Here is a 27,963-nt window from a genome sequence, read left to right on the forward strand (position 1 = left end):
CATTGTGCGGCATAGACGACAACCAGTCATTTATAGTTTGGCAAGTCGTTCGACAAAAAAATGGAGAAGGAAAAAAAACTGCCACAGAATTGGCCACCCACAATCAAATTGCAAGCTATGCTCTCCTCCAAATGTGTGTGGCCTTAATGTGGGCTATACAACTCCTAGCTAGATACCTCCGCCTCTCTCCTTCCTCTCACACACACACGATACATGACCATTACACGCCATCACTAGCTGGGCCAGAGATTGCCTAAAGTTTTGCTACAACAGCAACAACAGCAACAACGACACAACACCGAACTCCAATAATCGTGTTCGTTGACTTGTTTTCCATAATGCCCATAACTCTTCGATTACAACTCACAAACGTTCAATTCTGAGATTTATTTCGTTTAAATTTTTTTTCTTCGTTGTTGTTGTCTTCTGCTTGTTGTTGTGTTGTTACCCTACACAAATTCGGTTTGCTGTTGTTGTTGTTGGAATATTGGACTATCATAAATATGAATTTAGTTTGTGGTTAATTTTGTACGCTGCCGCTTATTATAGAAGGCCGCCGCGGCCGCCGAATGGACCTCACATGTTGAGCCAAAGACGACAAGTTGATTACAACCCACCACCAATGGCAAACAACAACAGACATTTTGGACCAACAAAGATGAGCGGAGTTACCCTTTTTTAGGGAGGAAATTAGTAAATTTTGGGCGATTAATTTTTAATGGGGATTCATGAAAGAAAAATTAAACAAATATGGGGACTTTTGACAAAAATTTAACTCACTCCTCTTTACAGATAATTCTCAGAAGGCTAGTCTCATTTTGGATCCTACCATCCTCTGTATTTTTGGAAAAAACATCCCAAAAAATAAAAATATTGAGAACCCTAATGGTAGATTGAATTTTGAGGAGCTATTAAAACTCATAATCTATAAGAAAATACCTAGGACTGAGGACTAATTTTCTATGACAATATTGTAATGGGGCCTCATAGTATTTTAATGAAGAAATTTTAAAGGAAAATTTAAAATAAAGATAGAATTTTTCTTGGAGGTCTATTCAAATCTCTAGACAGATAGATCTATTATATATAGCGCTTGAATACTTGTATTCTATAATGGTATATTAATCATGATTTATGTGTTTATTAGATGTGCTTCTATGCTTTACCTCAATTCCTACTTTTACCCTTAGGTAATTTCATCTCATAAGGTCATCGACGAACCTTTTGGAACCTGTTCTAAATGTACAAATTTTTGGAAGGCCGAAATCTTCACAATTTTGAGTGATCTGGAAGTTATAAGCAATACTTAGCGATGACCCGTAAAACGATTTCAGGGCGATTATTAAAGCCTCAAAAAAAGATTTTTTTAAATAATTAAGGATTTCCACAGAATCTCTTGAGTCTCTTCCCAAATACCACTATTTCTTCAAAGACTAAAGTCAAATGTATCTTTCGAATTTTTACAAATTCTTTACAGATTTTTTGGAATTTTTCACCTCCAAAAATTTTTTTTTGGTAGCAAATGAAAATTAAGCAGGGCAACCCTGACCTAAAACATGAAACACCTTTTTAATTACCATAATTTTGTGTAAGCTAAAGCTTACATTCATGGTGGTGGTGGCGGCACGATTAAAGTCCCTCATTTTCAAAAAAAAAAACCCAAAAACGTAACAAATCAAATTGTGTTCAACAATTCCAATTGCCTGGGATTCAAATCGCAGAACAAACGAACGAACAGCATTCACTGATTCAACAATTTAAACGATCACTTCATTTAAACGACAACCGACAATCGACATTGCCAACGACAGCAACCGCAGCAACTCCAGTAGTTTTCAATCTGTTTTTAGACATTGTTGAATAAATCGCATAACTGGCTAGACAGTTTAGGTTTTTTTTAGCTTTTTTGCAGAAAAGAAATAAACGAATCTAAAACAAAGCAAATCACCACGATCCAGCCATTGCTGAGAATCAACGATTTGCTGTTTATTGAATGAATTCCAGTTGTTGATTATTATGCAGAAAAGTACCAGACCACACACATTGTCCACCGACTTGGCTTGGCCTGTGTGTGAAATCCGCCAGGCATCAAGCGGCAGCGGCTAGCTGCTGCTAGTTAAAAATGACACAGCATGATGCGTCTTATAATTAAGCGACGCCATTTTTAAAACAAAAATATATCGTAAGAGCTAGTAGTAAAAAAAACTTGTCATCGATGGGAATCGAAGTCACACACAGTTTATGAGTAAATGTAATGGATTTGGTTTTGCGACATTTTTTCTTTGCAAAATTATTTACAGTGAGATCTAAGGAAATTATTCCCAAACTGGATTTCTTCAGTGACGGTTTATAAGTAATAATTTTAGATAAATGCATATTAATTTATCCATCACAAGGGATTGATATGAAGACTAGGTATTTACATAAAAATATATTACCAAAAATCGTCTCGTACTCCCATCAAGGATTAGGACCCTAAGAATATCTTTCAATACATACTAATTGGTGCTATAATATTTCATAGAACCCGCTTTAAAAATAAAAATTGTCTAAACAGACTAAACTGAGAAGGAAAGAAAATGGCTGACCAAATGCAGGAATCTATGTGATGATTCCTTAAGATACAAAGGTAATGTGAATTGATTCCCAAAAATCGCCTCGTACTCCCATCAAGGATTAACACACTAAGGATATCTTTAATTACGGAATAATTGGTGCTATAATATTTCATAGAATCCGCTTGAAAAATAAAAATTGTCTAAGCCCACTTAACTGAAAATAAAAGAAAGTTATTGACCAAATGCAAAAGGCTCTGTGACGATTCCTTAACATCCGAATTTAAGTTTAAGATTTTATTTGACTTCGGAAATCTTCAATATATATTTTTTAAATCAGGACCTCGATTTTTTATATAAAAAAAATTAAAAAAAATATATAATAAGCTGAATGCTCAATTGCCCCTGAGAAAAAAAAAGAAATCAGAATGAAAAAAGACATCAGAAAATAAATCATTAACTTGTTTATTAACCGATATTTATTTGTTGGTAAACTAAAAATGTACAACAATATGTACGATGGAATCACAAAAATGTGTGGCCAGTAGGTTGCCCCTCAAGTAATAATAATCAGGAATCACAAAAATTTGAATATCATTAAATATGGAATATTTGGTACCAAAATTTTCTTTAGACCCCGCTTAAAAAATAAAAATTATGAAAATTGTCTAGATTGAATTATAAAGAAAATTATAGGCAATATGCGAAGAGCTTAGCGATGATTCCTTAAATACCAAACATATTGAAGAATATGTGAGAAAACTGCATCGAACAGAGTTTTTTCTTAAAAATATTTTTAATATAGATTTCAATGAAATGAATTAATTGCGATTTAATTTCACATTTCCCTCCATAATATCCTTAACCGCACACTGTTTTTACTATCATTCCCATTCACCACTTTCAGTTTGTTTCCCAATCATTTTCGCGAAAACACATTAAATCGACAAATTATGGTCTGATTTTAGGGGTTTCAATTCAATTTAATTGTTTTTTAGTCGCTTATGTGTCGCGGCATTTTGTACATTTTGAACATATTTGTGGACATGTTTATAACCAGGCAGACAGATACAAAACCAAACAGTAAGCCAGACCAGAAAGTCAGCAGCAACGCCTGTTTGCTGAAAATCCCAGCCGACGGCCAGAAGAGGATGACCAAGAGAGCATCATTTTCCCTCTTATCTCTACTCCAAAGACTAATTAAGAGTTGAGTTTAGTATCCTTTTTTTGGCTTCGTGTGTGTTCTAGGCAGACGATGACATTATTAAGCGAAATGCCAAAAATACAACAACAAGAAGATTCATATTCAACCATCTAACCGTGTGAAATTTGAATTCCTCGATGCAATCTCAAGCAAAAATTATGGTTTCTGGTGGGTCTCAAAACGCCAAAGAAGGCCACAGCAAAGTTCAGACAATTAATATATTGATATGTCTACACAACCTGTGTGTATGTGTGTTTGTTTGTCTTCTTGGCCAAAATAAAAAAGAGGTCGTATTGAATCGGCAGCAGCGGCTGCGCTCCACACACCTTGCTGCCGACAACGACTACAGCAGCCTCCTAATTGGGAGATTACGTGTCTGTGGGTAATATCTCGTCGCATGTGAAATCCTCCAAAAGAGAAAGAAATGCCATCACCTCCACGACCAGCAGCCAGCCAGCCAGCATAACGGCCGTTGATGATGTTGTTCGTCCGTCCGTCCGGCCGGCCATCTCAATGAGTTTTTGGCAGTGACCAGCCCATAAGTAGCCAAAAGCTTATTCTGCTTCCTTGTGTTTGTGTGCTTAAACATTTTGGAGCATTTATAAATAATTGATTGAACTTTGTGGCGCCAGGGTGAACTTCTTGTTTTTCTTGTGGGGCCCCACCAAAGAAGTGTTGTTAACAAAGTAAATAGCCTGAGGGTCTCTAATTTGTTTAGTGATTTATGAGGCTTCCTCATCACTAATTCCCTGGCTCTACAAGTGTAAACTGTGGAATAACATTTTGTTCCAATTTCGTTAAGGAAATACCAAAAAGTTTGCATAATTTTTGTTAAGCAGCAGCAGGAGAAGAAGAACATGAAGTCCGACAGCTTAGTGACCAAACCAAGGCATTTTCTTAATGGGGTAAGAGGTGGGTTGTCAATACTCCAATTAAATTGTCACCCATATTGGCAACTATCATTAACTCCTGCTGAGCTCCTTTCATAGTCTGGGCTTTAATTTATGACTTTCAAGTCATGGCTTTGCCCCAACGTTGGAAATCTATGGTCGGGCGAACGGTCAGCCGGCCGGCCACATAGCCAGCCGTTCAGTTGTTTATATGCAAGCATTGTCGATCAGTTGTGCCGGAATGATGACAAAATTACTTGATTCATCAGACCAAAAATAAACGACAATAAGTGACACAGACAGACAATCACATCAATTGGCCAAAGAGGACAGTGGTTTTAGTTGCAGAGAACGAGGCTGGGTTAAAGTTTTTGCACTGAAAAAACTACTATTCAGCCAGGCTACATTTAAGTTTTCCAGGGAAAACTCTATTCAGCTAGGCTGATATCAATGTTTCATATGAACAATGCTATTATGCTAGGCTGAAATCAATGTTTGCTATGGAAACGCCATCCAGCTCAGCTGAATTAATTTCTTTCCTTCGATAAGATTATTCAGCAAGGCTGCAATGAAGTTTTTCTGTGGAAATCACTAATCAGCTAAGCTGAATTAAAGTTTTTCCATGGAAATCCATATTCAGCCAGGCTGAATTGAAGTTTCCGTGTAGAAAACTCTATTCAGCTAAGCTGAATTGAAGTTTTCATATGGAAAACCATATTCAGCTGGGCTGGATTGAAGTTTTTCTATGGAAATCGCTATTCAGCCAGGCTAAATTGAAGTTTCATTTCAGCTGAATTGTATTTTTTCCCTCAATAATACTATTCAGCAAGACTGCATTGAAGTTTTCAATGGAAATCACTATTCAGCCACGTTCAGTTAACGGTTTTAAATGGAAATCGCTATTAAGCTGGGCTAGATTGAAGTTTTCCCAAGGAAATCAATATTCAGCCATGCTGAATTGAAATTTACCCATTGGAAACGCTATTCAGCCAGGCTGAAATGAAGTTTTCCTATGAAAATCGCTATTCAGCCAGGCTGAATTGAAGTTTTACTATGGAAATTTTTTCAGGCAGGCTTAATTGAAATTTTCCTATGGAAAAGTATATTCAGCTAAGCTGAACTGAAGTTTTCCTATGGAAAACCTTATTCTGTCAAAGTAAGTTGATTTTTTACTATAGAAAACTACATTCAGCTAAGCTGAATTATTTCCCTACAGAAAATCGAAATTTATGTTTTTCACAACCACTGTAAAGCCCAGTATAAAACCAAATATCTGTTGAACCTGGCCTGTCTGCTCAAATGAAAAGTAATCGATCAACAGCAGCCAATTATGTGACAATATTTTAACAATGATGCAGTTCAGCAGTCCAGCTTCATGAGAAGAAGTCACAAACAAGGCATACATATGTCGCGGCAACTGTGAGTTTTTCACGCTCGTCCATCAAGCGGGTGCAAAAGTAATCAACACACTACGCGAAAAGCGTTAACGGACAATTATTGCTGCTGGTGATGATGGTGTTGGTGGCGAGCAATTGCCAAGGAACCGTTACCGTATTTGGGTCGATAGAGGAAAATTTGTCCGTTACTGTCACTTTGTTGTGAAGAAGTTCAGTGGAGCCAGGAACAACAGCAACAACAACTCGCGCTTAAACAGCAGGAATTCTCGCAAAATTGTTTGCAACCATTTTCGGCAAAGTTGTAGTGAAAAATTGTCGTACAACAAACAAAGCAAGCGGGCAAGTTGGCAAGTGTTTGTTACAACTCAAAGGTAATTTCACGACAACGGCGAGGACAATGATGTTTGGTGATGCTGACCATGATGAGTGTGTTGGCTGCTACTGGTGATTACCTAGCAGTGGTTGTGTGTGTAATTTATTTTTTTCCAGGAGATTTGTCTGTCCTTTTGATATAAAATGTAAGCTCATGTGTTAACTCCTCCCCCTCCCGGCTATCCATCTCCTTGTTTCTTGGTTTTACTACGTTTATTGTGATGCGTGACGGAATGGACAAAACAGAAATACATTAAAATGAAATTGTTAATGTGATTGTTTTCTGTGTGTGACACGATGGACGACGACGAAGACGACGACAACGATGTCGACTACGTTCCTTACAAGACATTTGACGATTGATTAATCAAGTCATTTACTTGTAAAACACACACACTCACACACATACAAGGATGCCACAAAACATCAGCACCACTTGGCAGACAGACCCCAACACCAATCATCACCCATCATGACTTGTTGGCTGGCTAACATCTCAGGTCGGTCTCAGTTGGCATGTACGGGCAAGCATCACACTGCCACAGAATTACTCTCATAAATTCTTTAGTTGGCCCGAAATGGATTGATTTTTCATTTCTTTGGGGTGAACTAATTTTAATGGCACGCAATCTTAGGGGGAGGGGGGTTACGATTTTCAATAAATCGTACAAAATTCTGAAAAGGTTGCATGTCGATTGGAATGGAAGGAGGTAGTTAGTATTTACTTTTCACCTTCATTTAAATTTCGGAATTATTTATTTCTTTTTTCTTCACAAATTAACAGATAATTTGAAGTTTATTATTTCTTAAAGAAGAGCTAATTTGCTAATTTGTTTCTTATTAGCAAAACGGTATACCGAAAAAATTACTTGGCATGTGTCTTGACTTCGGAGGAAAAAAATGAAAGTACAGCCTTTTGAAATTCCGACAAATAAGTGCAGATAATTTTTTGTAATAATAAAGAAATTAGCATTAATTGAGGGGGATATTATTGAGGAATTTTTTTGCATTCAATTTTGGAAAATTCTACATGGAGATTTTAAGGATAGCTTGAGGCTAATTTTGTTGTGATACTCATTACATGTAATTATTGAGGGTAGCATCATAAAAATAAATATATGGAAATGCAATGTCGCCTGTAAAAAGACAATTCAGCTAAGCTGAATACACGATTTTCCATCGAAAACTTAATTCAGCAAGGCTGAATAGAATTTTGTATATTCAGCTCAGCTGATTTAAATTTCTTCAAAGGATATGCTATTCAGCTAGTCAAAATTACAGAGAAATACAATTTTCTTCGGAAAAAAACACAACTCAGCATAGCTGAATAGAATTTTTACCATAGAAAACACAATTTTTCATAGTTGTAAAAAAGTTTTTTCATTGAAATCTCAATTCAGCTAAACTGAAAATACATTTTCCTATTGAAAACACAAGGAATTACCAATTTGATATTAAAAAACACTATTCAGCATAGATGAATTGCAATTTTGTCATAGAATTTACAAGGAAAACACAATTCAGGTTAGTTGAAATAAAGTTTTCCCATCGGAATCTCAATTCAGCTAAGCTAAAAATGAATTTTCCTAGGGAAAACACAATTTGTCTTCGATGAATTACAAATTTGATATAAAAAACGCAATTCAACATAGTTGAATTGCAAATGCTGCCATAGAAACCACAATTCAGCTTAGATGAAATAACGTATTCACATTGGAATCTAAATTCAGCTAAGCTAAAAATGAATTTTCTTATGGAAAACAAAATTTGTTTGGCTGAATTACAAATTTAATATAGAAAACACAATTCAGCATAGCTGAATTACAATTTGGCCATAGAAAACACAATTCAGCTTAGTGGTAATAAAGTTTCCACACTGGAATCTCAATTCAGCTAAGCTGAATTAAATTTTTATAAAGAAAAACACAATTCAGCTTTGTGAATTCATGTTTTTTTTTAAGGAAAACACAAATCAAATCAGCTGAATTCATTTTTTTAATAGCTGACATAATTTTAGGCTATTTGAAATCAAATTTTTATAGGAAGTGCACAATTCAGCATAGCTGAATTTCTATTTTACTTGGCTGAATATCATATTTTCAAGAGAAAAACTATTTCTAACAGCTGAATTAAAAAATTTCTTAGGAAAATCTCAATTAAGCATTGCTGTATTCTTTGGAGGATTTATATTTCACTTAGCTGAAAAGGAGATTTCCCAGAGGAAATTATATTCAGCTGGGCTGCATAAGAAAATTTTCACAAAATTCTAGCCGAAATAATAATCTTCGCATAGACAATTGCATTCAGTTAGGCTTTGGTTAGACCTAAGAAAAATTAATTAACAATTGTGTTCCAAATGTCATAAACCGGAGGAAGTCTTACTCCCACAAAAAATACCATGGCTTCTGCAGCTGAATTAATGATTTGTTTGTTGTTGCCAAAAAATCTAAGCTTTCCAGTAGCTGCAGTCGTCTTATTATTATTTTATGCGCCTGGAAACAAATTTCGTATGCATGTTTCTCTCCCCCCCCAAAACTAACAACATCATGTTCATATTTGGCGGCGCCGTCAATGCAGTCATATACCTGACGCCATGGTGTCGTCCATCATTTGCTATACAGCAAATTTTCTACTGGCCGTCTGACAAACCCAATTATCCCCAAAGCATTTTGATTTTTTGTTTTCTTCTCGTTTTTAAATCCCCCTCACAAACGAAGAGACACACACACATTTTTTTAAAATTCATGTTGGAGACCTGTGCAAGCCACCTTTTTTCCACTTTGGCCAGAACAAATCGAAAACTGGTAAAAGCAAATGTCATTGCAAATTTGACTTCTCAGCGTGCTTCATTAGTAGTTCGATATGTAAATGATGATGATGTGGATGTGGACAACGACGACGACGACGATGGGGACGATGATGACGACAACGACAACCAAGTTTGATGCTTTCACAAACCAACAAGATTGGCCTAAACAATATGCATGTGGCAAAGCAACAACAACAACAAGGAAAACGATAAACTTCAAACCCCCAAAACGGAGAAACAGACAAGAGAGGCAGAAAAAAATGGAGAACATTATTAAAACACACAATGTTTCGCATACAGCACAGGCCAGCAAAGGCAACAGCAGCAGAGGTGGCTCGGCGGCGTCAGTGGCATTAAAACATGGTTGGGGCCACAAAACGCCGCCCCTTGTGATTTGCAAGTGGCTGTTTGGCCGTCGTTTTTGTTGTTGTTGTTGTTGCTGTTTCTGTTATTTCTGTTTTATGCTGTATGGCTAATATCTATAGCAGCCAAGCTGATATTTAAGTGATACAAATTTTTTCCTGTCTTGAACACTTGCAGCTTATTTGTAGTTGGCTGGTCGAACGGTTGGTTGGTTGGCTGACTGGCTGGCTGCCCAGCTAGTCAAATGGCTAGCGGAATGGTTGGCATAAATGTTTGAGTGGTTGGCTGGCTGCTTGGTTTATTATTGAATAGACAAAAATACAACAACAACAACGCAGCAGCAACAAAAAAACGTGACTGGATTCTCGCTTCATTGGTTTGATTTTGTTTGTGTGTTTTTTATTTGGATTTTTTAAAAATCGTGAGCATTCAAACGACACATGTAAGTCATGTATGAAAACTTCTTTTTGGCCCGTTTTATGTGTGTGGCTGGATGGCTGGCTAATCTTCGAAAAGTTTTACATTTTCAAATTTTCCATTTACTTTTTTGAATTTTTTTGTAAATTTGGGGCTGGTTTTTCACTAAACATACAAGATTCATGGCAAGAAACACAGATGGGTTGATGAGAAGGATGATGATGATGACATGAATAATTTTGCATAAAACTTGGTATAACAACTCCTCTCTAAAAAAATTATTTCTATTTACGAAATTATCAGCGGAGTCACATTTTTCATTTCATGTTTCATTTATCTTTAAATCTTTCATGTGTGGTCCACCAGGGAGACAATCAAGGCGTGGATTTATTAAAAAAATATTGTTTAAGGGAGACCATCATCAAGGCGTGGATTTATTAAAAAATATTTTTTAAGGGAGACCATCATCAAGGCGTGGATTTATTAAAAAAAAAATTAAGGGAGATCATCAAGGCGTGGATTTATTTAAAAACATTTACGGGATATCATCAAGGCGTGGATTTATTTAAAGAATATTTTTAGGGTCCCATCATCAAGGCGTGGATTTATTTAAAGACGATTTTTAGGGTCCCATCATCAAGGCGTGGATTTATTTAAAGAATATTTTTAGGGTCCCATCATCAAGGCGTGGATTTATTTAAAGAATATTTTTAGGGTCCCATCATCAAGGCGTGGATTTATTAAAAAAAATTAAGGGAGATCATCAAGGCGTGGATTTATTAAAAAAAACATTAAGGGAGATCATCAAGGCGTGGATTTATTAAAAAAAAACATTAAGGGAGATCATCAAGGCGTGCATTTATTTAAAAAAATTTAAGGGATATCATCAAGGCGTGGATTTATTAAAAAAAATTAAGGGACATCATCAAGGCGTGCATTTACTTAAAAAAATTTAAGGGATATCATCAAGGCGTGGATTTATTTAAAAAATATTTTTTTAAGGGAGACCATCATCAAGGCGTGGATTTATTAAAAACATATTTTTTAAGGGAGACCACCATCAAAGCGTGGATTTATTAAAAAAATATTTTTTAAGGGGGACCATCACCAAGGCGTGGATTTATTAAAAAAATATTTTTTTTAAGTTTATAAAAAAACTGCCGTGGAATTTATGAATTGGATTTTTTTTTAATAAAAAATCAAATTTATAAAAAACTGCTGTGAAAAATATTTATCAAAATATCCACTCCTTGTATAGTCCCGAAAAATGTTGTTTAAAAAATACAGGTCTTTTATAGGTTTTAGAAACATCTTTCTTTAAAAATTACACGACTTTAAAGGTCCTAGAAAAAATATTATTTAAAAAATCCAAGCGGGATTATATATATATATATATATATTTTAAATCCTAATAAAATATGTTTTTGATAAAACACGTTTAGACTCTGCCCTACAATATTACAAAAATTTCTATATTAAAAAAATCAATTAAATTAATAAGAATACTACTTTGATTTTTATAATTTTCAAAATCTAATTTCTCTTTGATTTTCTCTTCGAAAAAATATTTTTAATCTCCTTTTTAAGTCCCTCATTTCCTTTCATTAATTTTGCAAATTTGTTGCTTTTATTACCAAAAACAAAATAAAAAATATGTGAATTTTTTTATAACTTCCGCTATATATCAATGCGGATCATTTGTTTTGAGGTTTATGGCGATTTTATTGCGCTAAGCAATCATTAGTATTTTTTTCTTGCAAAACAAAAAATCGATAAGTTTTCCCACAATTAACTATGGATTTTATTGGTTCAACAATAAGCTATAATCCACTCTTCACTCTCCCACTTTCTCTTCCTTCTACCTTCCACAATTTGCAGTTTCTTCTTTTTTTTCTACAAATTCTAAAAAAGATAATTCCTTGAATCTAAAGAAGAAAAAATGAAACTCAAGATCAAAGGAAATCCATTTTCCAAAACAGCCGCAATAAATATTAAAACACAGAAAAGCAGAACCCAAGAAGCATGCCTAGGCTACTGCTGCTGTTGCTGTTCCACAATCAAGAAGCGTTTGCTTCATTTGTAACATTTGTCAGGGAATCGGGAATATCATCAAATTGTTTGTTGCATGTGAATATTGCATTCATTTATTACCAGGCAACAGCAGTGATCGGAGTTGGTGGTGGTGACCACCAACAAAGGCCAACAAAACTGGCTATCATGCAACAGCCATACCACACCATAGTCGTGGCATCTGAACGGCGGCATCAGTTAAAGGCCGAAGTGGTAGTTTAAGTGGTCAAGCGATATGTTGTCGTCACATCTTCCAAATGGCCAAGGTGTTTGCTGCCTCTGCTGTTGCTGTTCCGGCAACAACATTAGCGCCTGTATATATTGTCGCATTTTATTTGACCATATATCCGCATATCTTTCACTCTATGTCTGTCCGTTCATCCGCCAAGGCGTTTTTCCATCTGTGCCTGTCATTTTCTAATCTTATATACAACACTTACAATGGCGCTGTTTTAGCCGAACTTTGCGGGATACAACTTGCCGCAAAATTATTGCGCAACACTGTAAAGCCAAGGCAGGCTGGCAGGCTGGCAGGCAGGCAGCGAGAGAGCGAGGCCGTTTGGCGGCAGCTTTCAATAGAGCCCAGTAGCCGTAGCACTGAGACATTAATCGATAAAACTTGAGTATTTTTTCATGTTTCGAAGCGAGCCATTAAAAGATTGTCAGCTTAGCTCCTCTTCAGTTAATATTGGCGGCGTTATTGTCGTCGTCGTCATCGTCATCATCAACTTCGTTGTCGTCCCCACGATCATTGTTGTTGTGTTCTTCGTCGTTGAGCTGCTGTGTTGTTTGCTGGTGGATAAGCGCGGCCTTCAATGCCAGCCGTTCAGCGACAATAATAAAAACCGAACGAAACTTAAGCTAAAGGTGCTTAATGAAATTCTACTTTCAGGAACACCGAACTGCCTAAGTTGGTGATAATGCACACACCACACACCAGTTGTATGGCCACTAGATGAGTGCCCGGTTGCGTGTTTTGGCCGTTAAGCTTCTGTTAGCTATGTGGCGGCAATTATTTGCAGACAAATTTATTTGCAACCTGGACATTTTTGCCCATCGTCGTCGTCGTCAGCTTCGTTGTATCCTTGTCGTTTTCTTCTTTTTATTACCCCGGCAATCAAGTATTGCTCTCGTTGGCTTCTGTGCACACAAAGGAAAAAAGGTGTGCAGGAGAGTGTTCCCCCTTCTCCTACCCTTATGGCCATCATCATCACGAGGTCTCCAAACGAGAACAAGTGTTAACAACAAACGGTAAAGTAGGCATTTTAAAATACCACTACCACATCTTTAATTAAAACAAATGCTATCCTTGACATTTCACAGAAAAAAAACCCCGAGAAAAAAATGCAGAAGCTACGGCAGAATTCAATTAGCACTTGAGGGCTAAATGTGAGGGAGATTTACTGATCAAAAAATCAATTTGGTTCATTTGTTTGGGGATGGGGGCCAACTTTTGTCTTGCCACACGCAATATTGAGAGTGCCACAAAAAAAGTGAAGCAGATCAATGGAGGTGTAACTGTGAGGGACAACATTTTGTAGATCCTTTTAAACCCAAGATGAAAATATCAGAATTAGAGGTGAAAGCGAATTCCTTAAAATAGCAATATTTCGAAGGACAGTATTTTGTGGACTATATACAACTGGGAAGGTTTTAGTACTAACTATCAAAAAAAAAGAAATATATATATATATAAATAAGAAATATATATATAAGATCATATATATATATATACTCCTTTGAAGGACAGAGGATTCTGCAAATTTCGTGCTCAAAACTAATTTACTAAAAATAAAATTTCAAAATATTTTCTTGTACTAAATAGGAAAAATTATATTTTTACAAATATACTAAAAATACATGATTTTATTTAGTACTAAATTTAATTTTTACTCTTCTCACTTTTGCCTTACACTGTAATTTTTTTCTGTCTGGCTGGCTGACTACATTGTAAACATTGTGCCTTGCGTTTTTATGAATGAATTTTTTTGCTCCTAAAGCAAAAGCTTTTTGGTGATTGCTCTTAAAAGTGCTTATGAATACATTTCGGAATCCATTAAAAATGATTTGGATTCCGTAGCATAGGGAGGTAGGGGCTAGTGAAACGAAGATCATCATCAGCAGTTGTTGAAACAAACCACACGATCACACGCTTCTAAAACCAAATCAAACCAAACAAAAATACACAGAGGAAGAAGAGGGCTCCATATGCTGCCTTAAGATACTGTCGGTCACAGAAAAGCCCCCCTATCAAAATTTAAAAGACGGTTTCGATCGCAAATAACATTATGTAAATTAGCACCATGCCTAAATAGAAGCAGATTGAAAATCAAAAAGCAGCAACAACAACAACGACGACAATCAAATGGAAAGGTAAATCCGAAACGGAATGAATCGTTCGTAATGGATATCAATGATGGTGATGCGAGGCAGCTACTCCCTATCATCCACGAGAAAAAAAGACTTGTCTCGCTGACACTATAAAAAATCACTTGAGATAAGCAAATGTCATCAAGTACAACAACAACAACAAAAATAATGTTAATAATAAAAAAACAAAAGGTGCCGCTCAACAACAAAAATATACACTTGAGGGTTTTGAATACCCCCAAAAAAATAAGTCCACCATGTTAGGCTTAAGAGAAAGCAAAGATGTACAACAACAAAAACAACAACAACATTTTCTTAATTTACATTTACAGTAGCCGATTTGTTGATGCTAAATACTAAAAGTTTACTGGGCCATTTGTTTTGTTTGTCAGCCAAGCCAAGCCAAACCATGGCAGTGGCCTAATGAGACCACTAGAAGAAGAAGATGATGATGCCGACCAAGAAGATCTTTGAGATCCCAAAAAAAGACAACCTTGTAATTAATGCAAATGTAACAGCATTTTTTATGATAGTGTAACATGATTCACCTGAATTAAATGGAATCCTAAACTAACACAAGGCAACAACAACAACACGAACAAATCTTAAAATGAAATATAGCGGTTAATAGAGTTTAGGAGCGGGATAGTGTGTTGGTCTTTTTGGTAATAAAATCATTGATGAGAATATTATTTTTTTTTTTTCAAATTGATGTTTGGAAAGGAATCGAAATTTATTTGTTCCACTTTGGGTATTAATTGAGAAATTCAGAGATATCGATAATGTAGAGAGGCAGAGAGTGGGAGTCAGGGAAATTTTGGAAAAGAGTTACCTGTTAAAAGGAAATATTTGGAATGTTTTTTTTTCGGTTTTTTTTTTAATTATAAAAATTAAATTTAAATACAACAACATTTAACATGGGGACATTTAAGATTCAATATCGACGCCTCCGAACCATATTATGCTAAGTCTGAAAAGTGAGTTTTTCAGTAGAAGCTTTCAAAGTATGGACGTTTCTTTAATCGTACGTGCCATGCTAAGTACATTTTTGCTTATACCTTTGGTTTGGATTGGCTGATGATTACCAAATTTCAGTGAATTTAAATTAAGGACCGTAGTACCTAAAAACGTGAAGAAATTTAAAACATGCTAAGTCGACTTAGCATACTATGGTTCGGAGGCGTCGATATCTTTCTATTTTTATGAAATTCCCCAAGTATTGTTTTTTTCCTACCATCCCTGATTTCCACACATGTCGCACTTCCTTATAGATCCTAGAAGAATTTGTGTTACATTACCAATTATTTCATGCGTGAGTGAATAAAATATCCTTCCACACACACACATGCACACACTTCTCATGTTAACTCTCGTTTCAGCTTTCAATATAGTTTCGATATACTTCATTGTTGTTGTTGCTATTATTGTTTTTATTATTGTTCATAGAATTTGAGTATTTGTATTTTCTCACTTCTGGAGTACTTTGTAGCCAAATTAGTTTGAAGTACACATTCGACAGTGTGCAAAAACAACAGCACTCGAAAAAAGCCAGGCCATAAAAAAAGAGCAATCGAAAAATCAGAAATTATTTATATGGCCGACATAAATGTGATTTACAGACATACATACAAGGCAAGGCAGGCCGATATAACCAAACAACCAGCCAGCCAACCTATCCACCAAACCAAGCACACATGCAACCAATACACATCCCCATGATATAAAAATATTGTGTGTATATAAATTGTAACATACAAATTTATGTTATATATGTAAATCTATAGATATGTATGTTTGCATATAGTAATTGTTGTAGGTATGTTTGTATGTGTGTATATTTGATTTTTTTGTTTTTCTGTAACATTGAAAGCACTGGTGGTGGAGGTTTATTTGTGGCCTACCAGCCTGGCTTGCTCGTTTATGGGTTTTTTGGTTTGATTTCAATATTATTATTATGATGTTGTTACTGTTGTTTGTTCGTCACTGGTGGCAGGGGTTTAACATTTCAATAAGTTTTATAGCCGATAAAAATTATGAACAACAAGAATAACAACATTAAGCGTACAAAATATAACAATATTATTTATGTATAAAAACATATACAAACACACAAGCACGCACACACACAGACGTACATATATACACATACACGTTATGTACACACATTTGAGTAATAAACCATTTATGGCCATTATAGATTCCTGTATATCATTTCAAACTGAAAGTTATTACCACTGTTTGTTGTTGTTATTATTTATACCCTGCTGCTGTGATTCAAGTAAATCAATGTTAATATTATAACATTAACATATTTTCCAGTTAATTATCAAAACACACAGAGGTACCCACCTGGCTCCACAAACTATTTTACCTACCGCACAACATATATCCCCCAACAAATTTTCAAAAAATAATAGTAACCTCCCCAAAACAGTCATGTAAATGTTCACCACAAACATGACTGAGTGAAAACCGAAAAAAACTTAATTGATTAGAAACTGTAGTCAATATCAATGGCAGATTCCCAATACAACACATCAACACTTTTGGGGAACTAATGAGAGCACATAAATGAAAATTAGCCACAATCGATCTCCACCTCTCCGCCCAAAAAAAAAAAAAAAACACACACACACAAAGAGAAAGATCGAACAATCAAATCGTGGGATCGTTTTTGGTCATAAACTTTTCAAAACTTAATTAATGAAACTATAAAATGACCAACTAAATAATCATCAACAACGCCACCATTAGCACGACAACAACAATAACAACCACGACGTTCCCATTGAGGTGATTTAAATAATATTTTTGTTTTGTTTTTTTTTTTTTTTTTTTGAAACACAACAGAAGTACAAGTTGTAACATCAAAACCCAGCACGATATCATCGAGGTAGACAAAAAATATTGTTTACAAAGGTTTTGAAATCAAATATGGACCACACACACATTATCTGCCCAATTGATTTGGCTTAAAGAGGAATCCGGCCTTAAACGACCAAAAACCAGAGCACATAAATTCCATTGATTCAAAACTGAATCAATAGTTTCATTTAAATTTCAATTCTTATCAGTGGACCGTGTAAACATTAAAGGCGGCCATAAAATATATTAACTAGGTAATTTAAATAATGAAAACAATGGAAAACGACCGGGCCGAAGTTTTCATACTCTCCACCATGTGGTGTACGTTTCGAATTCCTTAAATCGTTCAGGACCTTTATATGGTGACTATGTTGTCGCCTTATGTGGTAATAGGTTCTGAAAAAATTTTGTTCGTAACTATAGGCGACTCAGGATGGTAGGAACTGGGGTAGAAGCTTAAAAAACCCAAAAATTACCCCTTTAAACGCCAAATTATTATTTTTGTAATAAAATTACGAGTCGAAAGCCTTCAAACTTCGTATAAAATCGCTAATACAACATAAAAAAATCGGTGTTGCAAACATACATTTTCTGTCAACAATTTTCATTTCAGGCCCCGCCCCCTCTGACTACGTCGCTGGCTACAGACTTATTTTGAAATTTAATGGAGACTATTAATTTGCCAAATTAAAGCCACTTCGACGAGAAAATTCGGTAAAAGAATATATACAATATACAAATTTTCGGCAAAAATGTATTTTACCCTTCAGTATCCCGAAATGCCCAATTAGAGTCACTACAAGGGCAAAATGTGGTTAAAGCCTTCAAGCCGCCAACATAAATTTACTGTGAAAAAAATTTAATTTCGGGCTCTCCCCCTCTGGCTACAGATATACTTTGTTCCACGACTCATTTTGAAATTTAATGGAGAATATTTTTTCCTTCAACATCACCCTCTAATTTGAATTATAATGGTACTAATGGGCCCAAAAGCAAAAGAGTCCAAATATGCCCAATTAAAACAATTTTTTGTATTATATGAAGTTTGAGCCGATGTTCCTCGTTTATATATCATATTTGTAGATTTCTTTTGTTCCATGGTCTTTATTAAAATTTTATGGAGAACGTTTTTTCCATTGACACCACCCGCCTACTCGAAGTGTAAAGGAACAAATTGACCAAAAATAAAATGGGTAAAAATATCCCCAATTTTAATGCATTTTTTATTATTTTTTTAACATACATTTCGAGTCCATATTTCTCAGATATATATTATAGCTGCAGATTTCTTTATCTTCATGACTTTTAGTGAAATTGTGTGGAGAATATTTTCCGCATTTACACCACCCCGCTAAAGTGAACTGTTATGGGAAAAATTGGTCAAACATCAAAAGAGGAATATTTAATCCAATTAAAAGCATTTAATTTTTATATATAAATTTTTAACCAATATTTATCAGTTATTAGTTATAGCTACAGATTTATTTTGCTCCATGACTTAAAGTGAAATTTTATGGAGAATATTTTTTCCTTTAACATCAAACCTCTAATGTGAAGTTTAAAGAGAAAAATTGATAAAATTAATAAAAATATGCCCAACTTTACTGCATTTTTTATTTTTTTAACATACCTTTCGAAGCCATATTTCTCCTATATATAGTATAGCTACAGATTTCTTTATCTTCATGACTTTTCGTGAAATTTTATGGAGAATATTTTTTTCATTAACACCAACTCTCTAATGTGAAGTTTAAATGAAAATATTGGCTAAAAATTAAAGTAGCGGTATAAAAATGACCAAATATATTTATTATTTTATTTTTGTTAGTACATTTCGAACAGATATTTCTCTGATATATATTATAGCTAACGTTGTTATATGGTCTATAGTGAAATTTTATGAAGAATATTTTTTTCATTTACACTAACCCTCTAACTCGAAGTGTAATGAGACAAATTGACTCAAACTAAAAATACCCGAATTTCATTGCATTTTTTCTTAATTAGTTTACTTTGCATTACACCTTTTTCTAATTTCCTTTTTTTTATTATATTTTTTTTTATTTATTTTTTTTTAAATTTTTAAGCATCTCTGATTTAAAAATTTATCCTTCCCCCTCTCTCTCTCTCTAGAAAATAACTTCAAGCTTATCTAAACCTATGTGTGTGATTTTGTGTCCCTATCGATTCCCATCAATAACAATAATCGTTATTTTCTCTAGCCATCATTTTTATTTGGATCCAAGAACCCCCTTTCCCTCCTCATGCCCCATTATTCCCTTACCATTATTATTTTTCCCTTCTGCAACTAAATTGGTTTTTCCTACAACAATTTAACACTAATGATGATGACGATGGCGTCATCAAACTAGGTTCAACTAGATAAAGATCGCCTGTTTGGTAAACGGCACAAGTGAGAGCTGGAGTTACACCTGATCACAAAAAAAGAAAAAAAAACGAGGGAACCAACTAAATTCAGTGGCTGGTGTTGTTGTTCGTTGCTGTTTGTTATTATTGTGGCAAGCTGCTTGTTTATTAATTATTTTAAGCTCCCGTCTTTACAGGTTTCTTGCAACAAATACAACAACAACAAAAACCTTTTACTAAGCAGAAGGGCTGCCTGGCTGTTAGGTTGTTGGCATGTTTCAGCAAAAATGTCAACGCCAAGCCTGAATTGAAGATTTGTGAGCGTTGATAAAAGCAATGCCAATCATCATTGAATGTTGTCGAATGTTGCTAAAAACAGTAGAGGGGGAGAGGGGGTCTCCATACAGAACATTCGCCACACCAAATTCTGTAGTTGTAGGAGAAGAATAAGAAGCTAGCTTTGTGAAGAAAATATGGGGACCAAAAGCCAGCTTCTATGTAGAGCATTTGTTAAAGAAGCGACCCCCTCTAGTTTAGCAATAATCTGTCGTGATATTGTTTTTAGTTTTGTTTTTTTGGGTTTTCTCTCAGGTGGGGGTTCTAGCAGCAATCCCCAACGAAGAAGGTGGTACTTGCCTAGTTAAGGTATCCATTTTTTTGTTTTTGGTTATTGTGTGGCGTGCAGCAAAAACATGTGTTGTACAACACAACTTACCACCAACCAACCAGGCAGACAGCCACTGGGCTGCATTCGTTTAGGGCTCCTGAACCTGCTGGCTGGTTAGCTACCATGCCTACCTACCTTGGCAGTCTGTTTGTATGCTGCTGCTACAAATTCGATTTCTAATCGATGAATTTTTCTTGCATATCTAAAACATGCTGTAGGTTTTTGTTGGTTTCTTTCAATCGGGGGCGAGGTAAAGGGCAACTGCTTCTATTTTCTGATAACTATCTAAAATGCTGCATATTCCAATTTGTTGTGGGGTTTATTGTGTGTTCCCGGCCCCCTACTCTGTTGTATGGAGGAGGCCGTTTTTGTGCCGTTATTGTCGTCTCATTGTTTTGTGGCAAAATAAAATATTTGCCTGGGATTTTTGTTGTTGTTGTTATATTTTACAGGAATTTTAGGGAGAAGGGCAATGGAGGCTGATCCCACAAACCTGTTTGTTCCCCAAAAAATCCGCAATCAAATAAGTTCCAAGTCATTTGTTTTCGGTTCTTTGGTTAATATGCAACTCATATCCCTCAACATTGAATTGGAGGAGCAGCAGCAACGTATGGATGGATGAATGTTTGGCAATGTCATCCACAGGCTCGCCAAGTGGCTGCTCTATGGCAAAACGTATCTCGACGAAGGTCGAACAATTGTTGTTTGTTGACGACAACAATGACAATAAGAAGACACCGAGACAGTGGCGGCAAAAGATGTTGATTTCAACAACTCTAGGCAGGCAGCCCGCCAGCCAGTCAGCCTTATTTTATGGCCGGTAGTAAGTAGTACGTCGTAGCTTGTTAAATGGCCAGTTAGGAGGGCATCCACCACTCCTCCCCCGCTCCTCCACGCCATGGAACACACAATGGCCAGAAATATATTCCTCTACTTGGGTTCTTAATATTTGGGGTCTCTTGTTTTTTGGCATCTCGAATTTGTTTTCCCTTACCCCAAAAAATCAACAACAACAACACCAACAATACCTTTGCCATCCATCCGTTGCAAGCTTTTGAATCTCCTCTGCTTGCCCTGCCATCATCCATTCAAATGTGTATACGGTTCGGTTGTCGTTCGATTAAATGTGGCAAAAGTACACCGATTTCTTGTTAAGATTTGAATGTGGTCAACGTCGTTTTTTTTCTTTGGTTCGTTTTTATTATTCTGCTCCTTCCTCTTCCTTATGGGTCTGTGTGTGTGTGTATATGTGCCAAAGAAGTTTATATGGTCTTTGAATTGCCTGGCCAGTGTGGCTGGCTGTGTGATGATGCTCATCCATTTAAATGTCTGGATTTGGCTGGCGCCTGCGGTATTCTTTTGTCTTTGAGTTTTTGTATAAAATATTTTTTTTCTGCTTCTTGAGGACTCTTTTTTGTTGTTGTTGTTATTGTTGGAGTAGGGAGAGGGGGTCTTGTTGTTGGCTTGTCTCGTTGTCCTCACATGTAGACCATCAGTTGTTGGTATTTTTCTCATATGAGAACTAATCAAATAACTGAAAACAAAGGGACTTTGTTTAAACGCGAAGCTTGAATATTGTCGGTGGTGGTGGTGGTGGTGATGGTGGGGTATCAAAAGCTGTGTATATTTAACGCTCCTTTCGCTTAGATTTGCAAACGAGATCTCAAGAACTCGTGTCCCTCTGTGTGTGAGTGTGTGTCTGTGTGTGTGGCATGAACTGTTGTGTAGTCATCCACAAGATTACCTTTTAAAATTCATGTAAACCATGTAAACTAGGCGCAGGCGCCTAATCAAAGTCCAGCCGCCTGGTTTTCATCGGGTTGTCAGTGAAGAACAAGAACAGAAACAGCAACAATAACAACATTGGCACCAGCAGCAGCGGCCGCCACGATTATTGGTCTCATTATTTAGACAAGGTGGAGTATTAAAGCAAATCGTACAACCAACAACAACAGTTGTACATCATCGAGTAGTGAATCACTGACTGACTGGCTCACTCCCTTTTGTGAAATTTTACTTGGCTTGGTAGTTGTTGTAAAATTCGTAAATGTTTCACTAATCACCGCCACTTTAAGAAGAATAATGTGAGCGGACTTTTGGGGAACGATTTGGGGAGAGGAGAGAGGAAAAATTATCCTGATTTGTATAAAGAAAACAATAAAGACCCTGCAATCTTCGATTTTTTTGTAGCGGAAAATTGAGAAATGAGTATAAAATTTTGAAAATTTTTATCAGGACTAAAAAAATTATTTCCTATTTTTCTAGCTGGGAATTTCTAGAATTTAGAGTAACCTCTAAATTAGATGAAGGGAAAATGTAGAGGAAAGTGAGAATGGAGACTACAAAATTGTGAACATTTTTATTAGGGTTAAGGGAACCCATTTCCTATTCTATGTGGATATTGTAGTAGTGGGGGTTACTTCCGAAATAGGTGAGAACTTAGCTTAGCATTTGGAGGGAAAATAAAAAAGAAAGGTCCAATTAGATTTTTTTATAAATAAATTATCCGTGGATTGTCAATAAACTACAGAAAAAATCTTGGGAGAAATAGAGGAAGCCTTTTTCATAAAAAATCCCCCAACTCAAGAGACTAAGAGAGGTTCATGGATTCCTTATATTAGAATCAGACTAATGACCCTGTATAAAAGATATATTTTATTCATGCAGGAGAAATATTTGGACACTTATCACTGGGATAAAATCTTTTTTTTTTTTCTATCATCTTGCACCCGTCTAACCCAATCCCCATCAATTTTAGAACTAATTAGCTGATTCTCGTCTGATTACAGTCCCTTAATTAACAATTAAGATGGAGGTGTTATCCCAGAATTTCAATCCAATCGTAAGGGAATTGTTTCTAAATTTTCATGAAGTTTTTTTTTCTTAACTAGGTGTACTCCTATACTTCTGGACAAATAAGCTGGAACTGAATACAAATGTCCTGAAGGGATATAATCCATAAATTTTCTTTTATTATTTGTGCAGTTCCTTATATCCTTTATTTAAAAATATTTTCCCAATAAATCCTATTTTCCCAGTACCTAATCTTCAAGTCTCTCTTTTTTCCTTCAAATCATTCTCTTTTTTATAATTGTATCACATTTTCTTTACTCTTCATTTGAATACGAGCTCTCAGCTATTGTTAATTGTAGATCAAAGGATACCAACAAAATTTAAATCACAATTGGATTATTTGCAAAAAAAAGAAGAAGAAAAAATCACAATACAACAGCAACAACAAAAACATATTTCCCTTAACAATCAATAATGATTGTTCTGCTCCGCAACCTGCCACTGTCTCTCACTCTCTTTCTCCGATTCAGCACTGATACAAATGCTGGCAATTTCGATTTCATTTTTTTCCACTTTTTTGTATATTTCTCTTGAGTGCCGGTTTAATGGAAACACTTCTATTGTCGGATTGCCGGATATCCTATTTGTGAAAAGGATTTGCCTAACCAATTCAATGGATGTTTGATTGTGAACGAAAAAAAAAATAAAAAACTGAGCTAATATCAGCCGTACTTATGGGCCTGACGGGATGGATGTATGTCAAACTGGCTGGATGGTTTGGATGGCAGGTTGTGTGCTGCTCTGCTGCAATGACAAAGCCCCGAATGCCAAGAGTTCGATGAGTGCTAAATACATTATGAACTTCAAGTTTCAAGTGTTTGCCACAAATACTTGTAGAGGATTTTTGTGCCGCATTCGATGGTGCAAACAAAAATGTCAAAGAATGATTATTTCACAATAATCAACAGCAACAAAATATGCAATTTTTTGCTACTTTTTGTTTTGGTTTGAAAATTGAATCCCCCCCTAAAATCTGTGTAATGTAGTGGAGGATTATTTTTATTATTATGATGTTGAATTTGGTTAAGTCTTTAATTGATGATTATGTTGTTGTTGTTGTTGTTAATTTTTTTGGTATAACATTTGTTATTACTTGTCAAACCATTATCATCATTGGCTCTCTCCATCTCTATATTTATGTTTAATGATTTATTAATCATTAAGTCAATAGCAGCAGAAGAAGTAAAAAAATGACAAACTCAACAAAATATTTTTTTTTTTAAATCCCCCCTAATTATGTTTTTCGACTAACTTTAAACATTGCCGGCGGCTAAGATTTTGATTTTTCCTATTTCCCCCCAAATGAAGGCTCATTCTACCTCCCTCCCTCTCTCTCATTGATATATGACGTAAAATGCTGGCATCTTTTTGGTTCCCACGGTATTGACCTGCACTCGTGTTGGACAAAAAAAAAACAAATCTTTACTGATTATCTTAGTGGCTTAACCAAAAAAAAATAAATAATCACCCAGCAGCAGTATTAGTCAAAGAAGATGTTGTTTGATAATTATTTTGAAATGAATGATCGGAAGATTGACATAAAATAGTTATTGAAATCCAAAACGACAAAACATCGATTTGAAAGTTGTTGATGAGATTTTTATTTCGATAGTGTGTTTTTAAAGAGGATACACCTTTCTTAATTGTTAAGGTGGGTGTAATTAGAGGAGAATCAAGTTAATTAGTTATGAAATTGATGAGGGTTATTAGGTGGTGGCTGGCTGACTGCTGAGTGGTATTAAAAGGACAGGTGTGTTTTGCAGTGAAAAATACAGGATGGTTTTTTATTATGAGGTCTCTCCCTCGTTTTGGCATCCTTAACCTCAAGAACAATTATGAAATAATGAAATGTCATCACAAAGGGATCGATGGTAATTTATTATAGCTGATACAATTTAATGCTTAGAAATTGAAGATAGGAGGAGGACTGGAGTTAAGTAGTCCGTAGTTTAACTAAATAGTTAATCTATTTTGGATAACTGGAACTTATATCATCATTTTTTTCATATACGCAACATAGGAGTGTACTTTCATCATGAATATAATTTAAGTGGCTATAAATTCGTGGACCCATCTGCAATTTCTTGGTCTTAATAAATATTCAATGTTGAGATGACAAAACGTAATACCTTAAAATATTCTATTTTTCATGAAAATGTTCGATAATAAAATCAAGAAAAATTTCCCTTAGAAAAAATTGTTCACAAACATTTTATAATATAATTTGAGGGTCTGTAATTCAATTAATCTGAGATCTATATAATATAATTTAAGGGTCTATAAATTCGTGGACCCTTCTGCAATTCCTTGGTCTTAATAGATATTCAATGTTGAGAATGGCAAAAAATAATACTTCCAAACAATAATACTCTTTTCATGAACAGATCGACAATAAAATCTGAAAAATGTTTGTCAAGAAAAATTATTCGAGAAACAATTTTCTAGGCTTTTGGAAAGTAATTTTTTTGATAGAAAAATTATTTGGTCCTTCGATTTAGAATTCTTTTGAAGGTCTTGAGAAATAATAAGCTGACTTGGAAGACTTTTTTAAAAAAGTTAGTGGAAAAAATATTCAATTTTTCTTTACAAAAAATGTTATCCAAATTATGTTTTCTTGAAACTTCATAAATTGAAGTTTTTTTTGGTCCTTCGATTTAAAAAAAAAGACTTAGAAGATTTTTTTCAAATCTATGAAAAAAATGTTCAATTCTCTTTACAAAAAAAATAATTTTATGTAATAGCAATGAAATATTAATTTTTATGATAAGACGCCATGTGTAAAAAATGTTATCCGACTCATTAAAAAATATGTTTTTCTTGAAAATTCATGGATTGAAAATGTATTTGGTCCTCTTTAAAAAAGAGAAGACTTGGAAAATTTAAAAAAAAAATCTGTGGAAATATGCCCAATTTTTCTTTACAAAATTCTTGAACATATATAAATGGGTATTTTATGTGGCCCTTCGATTAAAAAAAAAATGTCTAAAAAATTACATTTTTTTTTTTTTTTTTTTGAAAAATTAGCTCTGAAATTTGAACATTTTAATTTTTTTCTAAATTAATTTGAAAGTACGTGGATATAGTAGATATTCTCTGATTCAAAAAAAATGTAATCCCAATGGATTAAATACTAAAGAAATTATTTCCTCAGGAAAAAAATTCCCATATAATAAACTCTTCGTTTTTCAACGTTTTCAACGAAAAAATCACACAAAAGGGCTAATATAGCTTTCCAAAAATTTAGAAAAAAACTTCTGTGGCCTGTTTTGGATAACTAAATAAAAAAAACTACTTTTCTGGACCGGATAACATTTTTTAAAAGAAAATAATGCTTTAAAACAACTCGACATTGGGCGCCAGTAAAGCAGGCCCACTTTGGGCGTCAATAAATCAGATCCCACTTTGGGCGCCAATAAAAGAACTCGACGTTTGTTGTCAATAAAGCAAGCCCCACGTTGGGCGCCAAAAAAATACTCCACTTTGGGTTTCAAGAGAGATTATTTTGTCCTCTGAAAATGAGGAATATTTTTTTTCAATTTTTATAGAGTTTTAGATTTTTTTTCTCAAGAGCGAAAACGGTTGGCCTCTGAAAGTGGGGGATAATTTTTTTTTTTTAATTTTTATAGAGTTCCAGAAAAGAGTTTTCCTCATCTGCAATAAATGTTTTTAAAACCCTTTTAAAATTATTTTTTCTTTTTATTTTCATTTTTTTTATGATTTCAACTTACATGAACGTACTGGGATATGAAATGAAAGAAAAAATGAAGAATATATGTGTATTAAAATTCAAGTTTTGGAAATATTTAAAAAAATAATTAGTTTTTTGTTTGGAAAAATGTGAAATGAAAGGGGATGTAGAAAAAGAAGCAAATAAAATATATAATTGTTATAGAATTCCTTAGAGTTGTTTTGTGGGTAGACTAATTTTGTGGAAGGCATCCTTTTTGGCTATCAAAATTTATTCTTTACAAGACTAAAGAAAAGTGCTTAAAGATTAAATGCACTTTTCAAACCCTTGCACTGTTCTTAATTCCTAAATCTCGCTCTTCTAAATATATCTGCTATTATTTTAATATTCAACTTGTTGGGTTATTATTTTTTAAATTTTCAATCCCTATATTTCCTTTAAATATTGTCCCCAAAAATTGTCCTCCTTCTGCCTGCCATAATTATTACCAAGGCCACTGTTTTTATTTTTGTCATATTTTATATTTTTCTGCTGGTTTTGTTTCTTCATTTTTTATTTTTTTTTTTTGTATATTAATTTAAACTCGTCATTCTTCATTGTATTTGCCAAGGCTAAGCGAACGAGAGAGGGAGCGAGCGAGCAAGAGGCTACGTGTAAAAACTTACAAATACATTTAACACAGAAATGCATGCGGATTTATATTCATAATTTTCAAGTTTTCTTCTACAGTTTTAACACTTTGCATTGATGATGGATGGACGGACGGACGAACAAACATTTGGACGGACATAGCAAGTGATGGCCTCCCTGCTTGGCTTGGCTATAGCCATGCCAGCTATGGCATACCTCCTGCCATAAATCTGTGTGGAGTGTGGAACTTAACGCAACACTGCAATTCATTTTTGTTTGTGTTGTTTTTGTTGTTGCTTTTTCATATTCTACGTCTTCTCACTTTTTTTCCAATCAAGTAAGCAGCAACAAAAGCTTTCTGACGACGAGAACGGCGACCACGAAGTTTTGTTCAGCAATGGTTTTTATTTTAAGTTGTTTCTTGGTGTTGTTGTAAAGTAAAAGAA

At 34.8% G+C, this 27,963-nt stretch overlaps 1 protein-coding gene across 1 annotated transcript in view; it reads right to left on the reverse strand.

Moving 5' to 3' along the window:
* The window catches only part of LOC133338887 (optomotor-blind protein), a 103,868-nt gene that overhangs the window by 10,411 nt on the left and 65,494 nt on the right, over positions 1-27,963 (reverse strand). The gene's annotated exons all lie outside the window — the stretch shown is intronic.

Source organism: Musca vetustissima, unplaced genomic scaffold (assembly GCF_032173495.1).
Source record: "Musca vetustissima isolate MV318-11 ecotype Yass unplaced genomic scaffold, APGP_CSIRO_Mvet_v1 utg704, whole genome shotgun sequence".
NCBI lineage: Eukaryota > Metazoa > Arthropoda > Insecta > Diptera > Muscidae > Musca > Musca vetustissima.